At 46.9% G+C, this 12,807-nt stretch overlaps 1 long non-coding RNA gene across 1 annotated transcript in view; it reads right to left on the reverse strand.

Annotated features, from left to right (window-relative positions):
- The window catches only part of LOC120881084, a 55,135-nt gene extending 42,909 nt beyond the window's left edge, over positions 1-12,226 (reverse strand). Inside the window, exon 1 of the long non-coding RNA XR_005725209.1 lies at positions 11,868-12,226. This is a non-coding gene — a long non-coding RNA (uncharacterized LOC120881084). The remainder of the gene's footprint in view (positions 1-11,867) is intronic.
- Between the last annotated feature and the right edge of the window lie 581 nt (positions 12,227-12,807).

Here is a 12,807-nt window from a genome sequence, read left to right on the forward strand (position 1 = left end):
GAGGGGACAATGGGTGACCAAGCGCTCAGAGATAAAACGCCTTGTGATGAAGCCAACAGGACTTCCATTACGATCTCAGCGGTTTGTTAGATCCTGTAAATCCCTGTATATTCTTCACGTGTGTTATTCATATAAAGCAGGTGCTCGGCCCACATGATTGACAGCAGAACTCTCAGCAGAGCTGGCACATTTGTTTGTAGAGTGTAAAAAAGGTGGCAGCCAGGAAGAAACATCCCACATGGAGAAGGAGTTTGGGGAGAGAAAACCGCACCCCCCCAGAAGGACAGTGGGGGGATGGCGGAGGCTACTTCCCAAGAGGAGAAGGTGAGCGGCACCCCGGGGGTCTGCTGAGAAGAGCAGGGGGCCAGAGAGACTGAACAGTGAGGAAGGGCCTCTGGGAAGAAGGGCTTCCCTGCAGAAGCTGAAGAGCTCAGAGTCTGTCTGAGATTCCTGTGAGAGTGGGGGCGGGGCATAGGGACACCCCCAGCCCACCACCCCACCCCCACCCACCACTCTCCCAGCCCCTGAAAGCCTGCTAGAGATTTCTACAGTTAGGCCCCCATTGTCCACCTCATAGAGCAATCCTGTGATGAAAACGTGTTAGACCATCTAGGGGCTGAACACTCCTGACACAATCCTGCAGCTGGAAACTGACAGTTGTCAGAACTCAACGGGAGTTGGTTACCTGATTTAGGTAAGTAGAGAGAGACATTTCAGGAAATTGTTTCTACAAAGGTGGACTCAGAGTGGGTTGAACCTTTTCTCTGTCTTCAAACGATCCTTCTGAGGATAGGGAGGGATTGAATACAAATAACCAGAAGAGCAATTCCCCTGGTGATCTGGAACCTTCTGCAAGTTCACTAACGATCAGAGGAAGGGAGTAAACAGTACCCTCCCTAATGGTGAGACCCAGTGAATGAGCTACGAGGACAACGGCAAGGATAAAGAAATGATGGCAGAGGATTTGCTTGGATAAAGAAAATGTGCTGGGGGGGAAATAAAAGAGAGTCAACTGGGGAAAACTGCCAACTATACCCCTGGGGAATTGTCCAGAGAAACAAGGGAGTTAATGAGCTAAGGAAACCTGAAAAGCAGTGCTGCTGAAAGAGGCCACAGCAGAGGGAGAATAAGAAACAGGGATGTGTTTGCAGGGTGAGCCTGAAGGCCAAAGAGGCAAAAGCAAAAATAATAGCTGAAGACAAAGAGTCTTAGTTATCTAAGCATCAAGATCACTAAACCCATGTTTTTAAAATTACTTTCTGGGAGAATACACTGGTGTTTGTAACTAGGTCAAAATGTCCCATGGTGCAAATAAATGATTGTGTTCTTGCCCAATTTTTAGGGGGAAAAAATGTTATCAGAGATTCACAGTTTTAAGGTTTTCTTCCATAAGTATTTCTTCAGTATTTGATGCTTACTCAATTCTTATGTAAGACTCTAATGTTAGACGGTTCGTGATTCAATCGAAAAGCAAACATGAATTAATTTTGTTTGCTACCTGAAAATATTCCAAGAGGAAGTCTGAGATGTTCAAACATCCCATCTCCTGAAGTAGTCTGAGAATTGAATCCAAGTGAGGCCAAAATCTAGAACAGTATAAAACCAAACACAGTAGCTTCTGTTTGTGGACATTGTAATTTTACTATCTTTTGTACAGACCAGAGTTTCTAGAAAACGCGTGGCTGAATGAATATTGCAAAAATGACTGATCCCCTGTCTCCACAGCTTGAAATAAGAATAAGATAAACCAGAAGACAGGATGGAGTCTTTAAAAGCCAGCTAGTGCTTTCTTCAAATCCCGTTGTTCAATACCAACTATTCAATATGATGCATCATTTAAATACTGCATTAATATGTATAGTGTCCAAGAGGTTATGCAACGTGTCCTTGAGATTTTTTTTTTACGGCTGCAAAAGCAAAGAGGGAATCAAATTATCCAGTTTGACTTTATACATCCTTTAAATAAATAGCACACTGAAGGATCACCCAGGAAAAGGGTACAAAAAGTATCATTTCAAAGTGGCTTAGAATCCCATCTTGCTCAGAGCCCAAAAGGCTAGCTGACATTTCCATGTCTCTATGTGTTGGTAGAGACAGGCACAGAAAACCAGAAAGCTGGCTCCACTGATGGAACCCTTGGAGCTTTGTTAACTTCCTCTGACTTGAGATCCACGATTCTGTGTACCACCCTGGCCCCCCACTCCCCCTTCACCTCTGCCCTCAGCCTTTGCAGATTCCTGGAGAGATTCCTTCACTGCCTACTAGGGGAAGCCATAGAGAGTCTATAAGTTCTAAAACTTCTAAAGTCAGCCATTAAATGCACATTCTGATGTGTACCCTCTTAAAGTGATTGCTGCAAATGACCATCTTTTCTAATCCTCCTCCTATGGTTTGTGAATTCTGTCTTGATGATAATATACTTATTTCTGTAAATGGGAAAAACATCATTTCCTTGGCAAAAAAAAAAGGTAGAGCTGTAACACTGATTGGTATTTAATTTCCATAAAGTATAATTTTTCTATCATTTCATTCATATTAATGTCATCAAAAGCCAGAAGTTATAAGTGATTGGGAGGCATTGAAAGGCAATCTGTGACACAGGTTCCCTTTGGTGAGCGGAATAAATGAAGCTCTTATATGATATGCTGGAAACAGTCAGAATGCTACAGGCCCAACCCTAATCGTGGAAGGAAGTGGCTTTGGAGAATAATAAAAAACAGGAATATTTTGAAGCATTACCTCTGTTTTCTCTGTGTATCATTTTCTAGTATAACATATGTTTCCCCTCTGTAAAAAGCTGTGTAATCACTTTATTTTGCCTGTCAAGAAATCATGGTGGCATCTTTCTTGCTGGAAAATAACTTCTTGTGATACTTTTCTGACATCGTGGTATTTCTGTCTTCTTCAATATAAAGAAGACAGCTGAAATTGTTGTCAGTAAGATTTTATAGAAATTCAAAACTAAATTAAGTGTGGGAAAATACTGCATGCTTTCTCCCTTCAGAAAAAAATTTATATTAATATTACTTTGAGCCTACTTTAATCATGTAACTCTTCTGTGATTCTGACAAGAGTTTCACTGGGTAAAAATACTCTTTCAAGGCTGATTTACTGGCTTTATATGTTAGATATCTATGTATTCTGTGATGGTCATTTGGGGCAGGCAGTTTTCTCCTTTGCTCTGACTGTATTTATATTCTAAAAGGAATATGAGTGTATTATAGTTGTTACAATGGGGTCATCCGAAAGGGGTGTGCATTAAGAAATTAACTATAAACTGCAAAATTAATTGTTCATTGTGATTGTTCGGCTTCCAATGATTTGGAGCCCCAAATATGCAGATTCTATCATTACACGATCAGTAAGTCAACAGCGGGGATTCCAGCACTGTGAGGTTATGTGAGGCCACCATATAACCTGAACAGTGGAGCAAAGCCTGGGGCTCACAAGATGGCTGCAATGGCCCAGGTGTGAGACTAAGGAAACCCAAGCCCACTTCAAAACATAATTAATTTTAAAATATCTGACCCATTTTCCAAGTGTAGATACATTTTATCTTAATATTTTGAATAAAATGATATAGGTTTATAATATCAACTTCTCTCCTGACATAACATGCATAATTTTTCCCCATTCTTTTGTTTCAGAAAGGAAGCAATGATCTAAGTTTCCAATATGACCTTGAGATATATTCTAGTGAGGACTCCTTTCATAGTGATACTTAAGATGATCAACCTCCAAAATACACAAGCAGCTCATGCAGCTCAATATCAGAAAAACAAACAACCCAATCAGAAGTGAGCAGAAGACCCAAACAGACATTTCTCCCAAGAAGACGTACAGGTGACGACCAAGAGGCATATGAAAAGAGGCTCAACATAGCTCTGCTGCTGCTGCTGCTAAGTCGCTTCAGTCGTGTCTGACTCTGTGCGACCCCACAGACAGCAGTCCACCAGCCTCCCCCGTCCCTGGGATTCTCTAGGCAAGAACACTGGAGTGGGTTGCCATTTCCTTCTCCAATGCATAAAAGTGAAAAGTGAAAGTGAAGTCGCTCAGCCATATCCGACCCTTATCGACCCCATGCACTGCAGCCCACCAGGCTCCTCCATCCATGGGATTTTCCAGGCAAGAGTACTGGAGTGGGGTGCCATTGCCTTCTCCCAACATAGCTCTAGAGAAAAGCAAATCAAAACCACAATGAGGTATCTACATCTCACAGCAGTCAGAATGGCCATCATCAGAAAATCTGCAAAAAAATAAATGCTGGAGAGGGTGTGGAGAAAAGGGAACCCTCTTGCTTTGTTGGTGGAAATGTAAATTGATACAGCCCCTATTCAATACAGCCCCTATGGAGAAAAGTACAGAGAGTCCTTTAAAAAACGAACAACAAAAATTACCATATGACCCAGCAATTCCATTACTGGGCATCTACCCTGAGAAAACCACAATTCAAAAAGATACTTAAAATGTTGGACAGGTATAATAAAGGTCTCCTAAGTCACCCTAGTCAGTCAATTTAATTTCACAAGTCCATAGTCACATGCATAAAACATATATATAAGTTTGCATTATTCCAAACATACGACAAGAACAATATCCGGCACCCACACAAGTAGTTAGTTGTTCAGCTTCTGTTTTTGCAGGACGGGAGGGGGGCTGGCTTTGATGAGAATTAAGTTGGAAAGTGGAGAACAGAAGTAAAAGGGTTCCAGACCCTGCCTTCTGAGACAACAAACAGGAGATATGCATATGAAAATACCATTGGCTTCCATCAGAAAGAAAGTGAAAACATTTATCTCACGCTTTACAAGTACAATTAAAGCCATTTCCAGTCCCTTCTAGGGAGGAAGTGATCCTCTTGCTGAGGCTCAGCAACCGAAGGCAAAGGAAAAGCACGCTTCAGGAAATACCCACAAACAAACCAAGACACAAAGGCTACAGGAGCCGCGTGGGGCTCCGAAGATGAGACGAGCATGTCAGTCACCACTCCCTGCCGCAAGGCACTCTGGGAAACTCTTCTCTGTCTTTGGATCAGACCCAAACCTCGCAGGTGGCTTCTGCCCTCCACTGTGTCTCCAGGACCCACAATGAGTCCTGTAAAGATTCCCCACCATTATCACCAGCACTAACACCTGACTAAGACTGCACAGATATCAATGCCTGTATCCCAAGCAACACTTACAGCTGCTGCTGCTAAGTCACTTCAGTCGTGTCCGACTCTGTGCAACCCCATAGATGGCAGCCCACCAGGCTCCCCGTCCCTGGCAGCAGCCCCAAAATTTCCACATAGAGCAGGTTTAGTGATAGGATGGTATGAGTAACCTTTCCATAGCAAGTACTCAGTTTTCACTTCTATATATTCATTTAGAGGTGTTCTGGGGAATGACAGAGATGATGGGGGACAAGAGGATCTCTTCTTCCCCAAGCTGCCCCCGACTATCTCATTTCCTTCCCACAACCATCTTGCAAGAGAGGAGTCAGACAATCAGACACTTGGGTATCTAATAATGTATCTAACATCCCATAACTAGAAGGGGCAGGACTACCTGAGTGTAAAGGGTCTGAACCCAAAGAGTAGTCCCAGAGTAGAGTGAACTTGATCTTTCAGAAAACTAGATTCAAGCCTCACCTCCACCAAACCTATTTCCTAGACAGATACAGACACCTCCAAAGGACATAGGTTTTAATTTCTTCTTTCATTTGAGCTAAAAAACATGCTGCTGCCCCATGTAAGAAACTCATATTTGGTCACAGGCTTTATGTACATCAGTGCGCACTTTGTGAAATAAAGAGTTAAAGGCAAAATTCTTTCTCTCACACCTGGATGCCTGTAAAGATGGGAGATGAGGTGAATCCCAGGTAGTGCTGATGTTGCTGGTCCATGGACCACACGAGAGAAGCAAGGAACTAGAGCGTCCGAAGGGCTCTTCCCATTCTGAGCATCTTAACATCAATGGCATGCTTGGCCCCTACTCCTGGGCCTCTTATACTCATCAGAGAGGTTATGTTCATGTCCCGACTGCTCACATGTCCAGTTCTATGCCTTCCCTCCACTGACGCAAATCTACCCCAGGTCAAGGGCAGGAGCCACGAGGTAGTCCTGACCTAGCTTTCTCTCCCCAGTGATCGTTATCTTCTAAAGTCCTCCAGCGCTTAGAGATTTTGTCCTCTTGCCCTGCATTGGTCACTAGTTATTTTTTGATGACTCTGACTAAATTATAGGCTAACAGGGCCATGTCCCTTATTTTTTCCTGGGGAATACTCTCAAATGGTCAGCTCCTTTTCAGCCTTCAGCTCTCAGTACAAACACCACTCCTTGGCAAGATCTTCCCTGAATATCCGATCTAAGTTATTCTCTCCTGCTGCTGCTTCTCACCAGTCACAGCGCCCTCTTTTAATTTCTTCATAACACTCATCAAGCTTTGAAATTTTCTCAGTTGTTTGCTTCAAACTTTTCTATTACCTACCTGCCCCCTTCCCAGAGAGGGACTTTGTTTACCTGTTCATCACCCTACCCCCAGTGCCTAGAAGACTAACTATAACCTAGTAACTGCTCAGTAAATATTTGTTAAGTGAATAAATGCAAGAATCTAAAAGCTGGGTACACAAGAGGCACTTGAAAAAAAAATGTTTGCAGGATGAGTCAGAGACTTGTCACCCAAGCTCTAGTCTTGAAATCTTATGTTTCTTTGTTTACCTGTTCATCACTCTACCCCCAGTGCCTAGAAGAATAACTATAACCTAGTAACTGCTCAGTAAATATTTGTTGAGTGAATAAATGCAAGAATCAAAAAGCTGGGTACACAAGAGGCACTTTAAAAAAAATATTTGCAGGATGAATCTGAGATTGTCACCCAAGCTCTAGTCTTGGTTTCTTTACTTTTGGAAAGGAGTTCCGTGTCCGTGTGTTTCTCCCTTCCTGCTGGGAACTCACAGCAGCTCACATCACAGTTAATTTTGAAAGGAGCTCCGACATGCGAGTTTCTATTAGTTCTCAGTAGGACAAGTCTTCTACCTGAAGTGCTCGTGGATTATTAGAAATAATGGGGACAGCCTTGGTGTAGACGTTTGGGATATGTTTTGGGAACACAGAGCACATTTAGTTGTGAGCTTCTTCTTGGCTATTCTGTTGTTCGTGCCCTCTCTGCAAAGCCCTTTCCAAGCTCGGCTTTGACGTGCTTTCAGCTGTGCCAACACACCCTGGTTTCTCATTTCAGACCTCAATTATCTTATGAGGCACACAATCCAGCTTTGATGGTGTCCATGGAAAATGATAGAAAATACAGGCCATCGGGGGAAAGTGAATGTACAGAAAGGAACCTTCTTATTAGAGAAGACAACCCCCAGTCAGTCTCTTGGTGACTTGGAAAATTAAGAATGAATGGGGCTGGAGGCAGAAAGTGAAGGCTGTCTCTGCCACACGCCCCGTTTGTCTGAAACGGAGGTAGAGGTGCCTGGCCAATATGTTTCATCATCTCCTTTCCTCTGTGGTGGAAGTGTTCAGGCTTCAACTCTGACATGTTTCAGAAACACAAGAGAACAGGCTGGATCGTGACCTTGACAACAGCATGAATTCACCCCTAGTTTCCAAGCAGAAGTTCTCGAAAGTGATGCCGAGTTCCTTCTCCCAGAGGTTCATTTGTGGGCCTCTGGGGAATGGAGGCAGAGGCAAATGCCTGTCCCTCTGGGACAGCAGCGTCACTGGGGAAGGGCTGGAAACACAAACCGTGTAATCTGGAACTGTGAGAAACCAAGGGTTTCCCACCCTTGGGCTTCCAAGTTCTGCTTCATCCAGGCTCTGCCGGATGTCTTCTTGCCTATTCTGTTCCAAAAGAAATCTAACGGAGCTTTATCCCACTGTTGCATTTCCTATTTTCTGTTTTATCAAACTCTATTATCCTTTGTGTGTGCCATGACAAAAAAGCCTGAGGCTAACGATGTATGTAATGGAGGGATGCAGATCAAAGACTGTGCGTTGTGAAACCTACATTTCAGGTAAAGAACAGAGAGTTTCTGTGTGTATGTTCCACCTAAGATTTTATTTGCTAAATCTGGTGCTTGGTTTATTGTTTTCTCTGATTGGGTTTTTGTTTGTCATGTTTTTTTATTGGCTGGGGTATGGAGAAGGAAGTAGGAAAGAGGAGGAGTGAGATATCTGGTGTCCCATGCTCAACCTTGGGATAGTGGTTTTTTCCCTTCTGTGGCTATGCCAGAAAAAGGCTTTAAAGTCCCTTCTGTGAATCCCTGAAACGTCCAGTCTGAAGAATGTCCTCTTGGTTGTGTTTCTGCAAACTCCTAAGCTGACTCTAGAGTGACTTGAGTTTGCAATCTGGGTTCTCCAGCACTGAAATGAAAGGGCCCTAGTAACTGCAAAATGAGTGAGGTGGCAATGGGGAAAGGGTTTTCAGCCCCGCCCCTCTAGAGAGTGGGCTTCTTGAGTGACACTGAGCCAAGGCCACGTGGGCCATGAGGGCAACGTTGCTCAGTTACAATAGCCAATCCTGTAACCACATTTCAGAGTGATTAAGGGTAGGCACCTCCCACGTCAATGTTGGTGAATGTGAACAGAACTTGAGAGGGAGGGTAACAAGGTGGGAGAAGAGGTTCAGACTACCAAGGAGGATGGCTAAATGCAATGAGTGTTAAGGTGAAGGTGAAAGTCGCTCAGTCGTGTCCAACTCTTTGAGACCCCATGGACTATACAGTCCATGGAATTCTCCAGGCCAGAATACTGGAGTGGGTAGTATCTCCCTTCTCCAGGGGATCTTCCCAACCCAGGGATCGAAGCCAGGTCTCCTGCATTGCAGGAGGATTCTTTATCAGCTGAGCTACCAGGGAAGCCCAATGAGTGTTAACCACATGCTAAACATTAGTGAGAAGGAAATGGTAACTCACTCCAGTGTTCTTGCCTGGAGAATCCCACGGGGGAGCCTGGTGGGCTGCCATCTATGGGGTCGCACAGAGTCAGACACGACTGAAGCGACTTAGCAGTAGCAGCAGCAAACATTAGTGAACGTGAACTAACCTTGCTTAATCCTCACAATAATGCTATGAGGCAAGCGTGTGTCATGATCCTAATATATATGGGGAAACTGAGGCAGAGAAGCCAACACCACTGACTTATTTGATTAAATTCCATACTGTGTATATGGAGGATACAAACTGGTTCCAGAACACACACCTCCAAACTATCTGTTTCTGCGACTGAAAAACCTGACGGATGAGAGCGTGGGGAGAGGCAGGGATTGCGGGGCTGCTGGCACGGGCAAGCTTCCCCCGCTGCACTCTGTTATCCTCTCTCTCCTGTTCTGTTCACATTCACCACCAAGGGCCCCGGCAGGCTGCCCACCACCACATCTCCTCCTGAGCCACCCGGCAAACACAGGCAGGTGAGCCAGTCCAGGTTGAGGACATGACCAAGGGAAGTAAATGGAAATGGATTGTGAATTACATATATCACATAAGCATTGTTTTTAAGAAAGAACAGACGAAAGGCTTCAGTTTAGAGTTTAATCCAACTAATCTAAGCTCATACTGTTCTTAGTTTAGTTAGTTAAAACTAGTCAATCCTAGACCAGGAAATCAACCCTGAATATTCATTGGAAGGACTGATGTTGAAGCTGAAGCTCCAATACTTTGGCCACCTGATGTGAAGAACTGACTTACTGGAAAAGACCCTAATGCTAGGAAAGATTGAAGGCTGGAGCAGAAAGGGACAACAGAGGATGAGATGGTTGGATGGCATCACCGACTCAACGGACATGAGTTTGAGTAAGCTCCAGGAGATGGTAAACGACAGGGAAGCGGGGCATGCTGCAGTCCATGTGGTCACAAACCCTAAGTCGAACACGACTTAGCAACTGAACAACAAAACTAAGCTCATCTTTTTCCTCTTTTTTCCCAAGGCCCTCATTTCTCTCCTGCTGCCACATGTTCTGAATGCCCGGCTGAGCCCTCAGCTCTACAAACACTGGAGAACTGTTATAAGTAGGTAGTCTTCACCCTTCAGTATCCAGCAGGGAGAAAGAGGGGGTGTCCCACAACCTCTGAAATCACCCCAACTGAATGGCCAGTGAAATCAGAAAGAAAATAACTCCAGAAGGGCCAAGAGCATCATTGTTCCTTTCAAAATAACCACATCACTTGCAAACCAGTGGGAATGTATGTTGATATGATATTATTACAGAGAGGATAAAGGACTGCACTGGAAACAGATGTGATCTTATTTCCTCTGATACCCTGAGCTGAAAACAAAGAAAATAACTGAAGATGATACACTCAGGTGAAACGTAACAGTTCAAAGTTTCAAAGAACTCCAGTTTGGAAGGAAGCCTTTGAATAATAAACCATGAATCTTACTGCAGTCATCCACAGAAGAAATGTATGTCCCAAGGCCTGTTTGTCTAGAAAAGCATTCTATTCCTTTCTCCTTAAATCCCTCAGATGAATTTTAACTGTCCCAATGATGGCTATCATTTCTGCTGAAATTTGAAACTGCTAATGGCTTAATCCACCTCAGACCCGAATGAAGTTCTGCAAAGCCATTCCTGTTTACGCAGCTCAGCAGAAGCCAATGAGGACAGGAGTTGCCACTCGTGGGCCCTGGCAGCCAGTTGTGTAATGAAATGAGATCTCAGATCCAGTCTTTGTGCAAATCACCAGATTATTATAGGGATTCAAGAAGTCTAGAGGGCTTCTCTGATGGTTCAGTGGGTAAAGAATCTGCCTGAAGTCTAGACGTTCCGAGCCAAAAAAAAACAAACCAAAAACACCTTGAAAGTGACTACTAGACCAGGTGATTTCTCCTTTGCAGTGATTTCTCTAAAAGGAAACACTCTATTGTGGAACTGGGAACTTTCCCTTCATTTTGACTTGTTTTCTAGTGTCTGAGTAGGAACAGAGGTAGAAGGAGGTGGGCTCTGATCACCCCATCATTATCCAGCTTCAATATTTGCTTGGAAAGGGAGATGGATGCCACCTTCCAAATATGCAGATGCGTGGTTTCCTTTGAGGAAATATTTCCCCTCCACCCCCTCCTGCCTCCCCACCGTCTCCACACCCACCTCACACATCAAGTGTCCACATTTCTGCCTTTAAACCCGTAAATGTTTGGTCTTTATTGTTCTCTTTTGCAAAGTGCAAGCTCTAGCGGTAACCACAAGAGGATGCCGTGTACCTTGAGGAACAATCTTGTCCCTGACACTGCGGGTTGCAAGGTCCTCCCTGGTGGGCTTCCTGAACCCTTGAACAGGCAAACTCAGAATACACAACAGTCTCCACCACCACCACTCCCCCTGCCCCACAGCAATATATTTTGTCTGGGCCCCAAAGTTCAGACAGCACCTGCTCTTCTGTTGCTTTCTTCTTGAACCCTGGCTGTCCTATTTCAATAGATAATTGAAATCTTACTTTCTTCTCAATTCTCCACGGGTAAATTCCACTCTGAAATGCTCGCTTTCCTGTCATTTTTACTTTACAGTTGAGAGGGCAGGGATGAGCCAGGAAACAGGACTCCTCTCTCCCTCTTCGCTTTCTTAAAAATGACGTAGGGAGTTTGGACGGCCTCCCTCCCCCCACCTCCCTTCTCTGATGCTAACCCTGATTCCTGGAGAATTGTAGTTTTCCTTTGCAAGCTTGCTGATGAGCGCGCGGGTCGGAGCAGGAAGGGCTGCCAAGCGAGAGCCCCGATGCCGATTCTAATCTCCGATGAGTCCCAGCTGCCCAAGTCCGGGGGAGCGGCCACAAAAGCCCGGCGGGGCTGGAGCGCGTGGACAGCGGACAGCGGCGGCCACGAGCCCCGCGGGGCGCGCGGCGCGGCGGGGGCGGTTCCCCTCCGCCCGGCCTGACTTCGCTGGGGGACAACTTACTGTGTTCGCTGTGCGTCCACACTGCCAACTCCCGAGTGGGAGGGGGGAGACAGCCCAGGCTGTGTCCTGTACAGGAGTAGAGGCAACAAAAGAGGAAGAGAGGAGAGGGGAGGCGGGGACGCAGGGAAGCAGGGAGACGCGGGCGCTACCCTCAGATGTTGATGGGGAGCCCCTCCGGGAGCAGCGGCCCTTCCTTTGGGGCCCCTCCGGCCCGCGGCTCAGACAGGTAGCTGGGAGGGAAAGAACAAAGCTCCAGCCCCGGGCAGGCGGCGGTCCCGGGGCGCCCCAGGGGCGGGGAGGACTGGGGCTGAGGCGCCCCGCGCCCTGCCCTCCCCGCGCGCCCCCGGCCCGGGCCCCCTCCTCCGCCTCCCCTCGCGCCTCCTGGTTCCTGGGGAAGCGGTTCTTCCGAAGGGACGCGCGCCGGCGGGAGAGGAAGTGTGGTGGGGGAGAACGGCGAGGCTAGGGGACTGGAGCCGGGGAGGAGGCGGGAGGCGGGGCGGGGGGCGGGTGCGTCCCCGAGCCGCCGAGCCGGGCTGGGTACCGACTGCCATCCTGCAGCGATTTCCCTGTGTCATGGCTCCGGTCTCTTAGCAACCGCCGCGGGTCCGGCCGCCCCGAGCCGCTCTCGCCGCTGCCGCCGCCGCCGCCGCCGCCGCCGCGGGCTCAACTCCACCCGGCGGTGCCCGGCGCGCAGCAGCCGCACAAAGAGACGCGGAGCCGACCGGCAGGCAGGGTCGGACTAGGGGCCGGGGTGGCGGGGGAGCGGCTCCGGGCGGGATGCGGGATGCAGAAGATCTGACACTTGAAAACTCCGGGAAATGGCTCCCGCCCCGGCGCCGGAGAGGGATGCGCACCCGGGGCTGACGCTCGCCCCCGCCGGGATGCTGAGCCGCGCTCGCACCGAGGGCCCCGCGGCGCTGGCCCCGCGCTCCGCCGGCGG

The sequence above is a fragment of the Oryx dammah genome, unplaced genomic scaffold, assembly GCF_014754425.2.
Source record: "Oryx dammah isolate SB20612 unplaced genomic scaffold, SCBI_Odam_1.1 HiC_scaffold_22, whole genome shotgun sequence".
Classification (NCBI taxonomy): Eukaryota; Metazoa; Chordata; class Mammalia; order Artiodactyla; family Bovidae; genus Oryx; species Oryx dammah.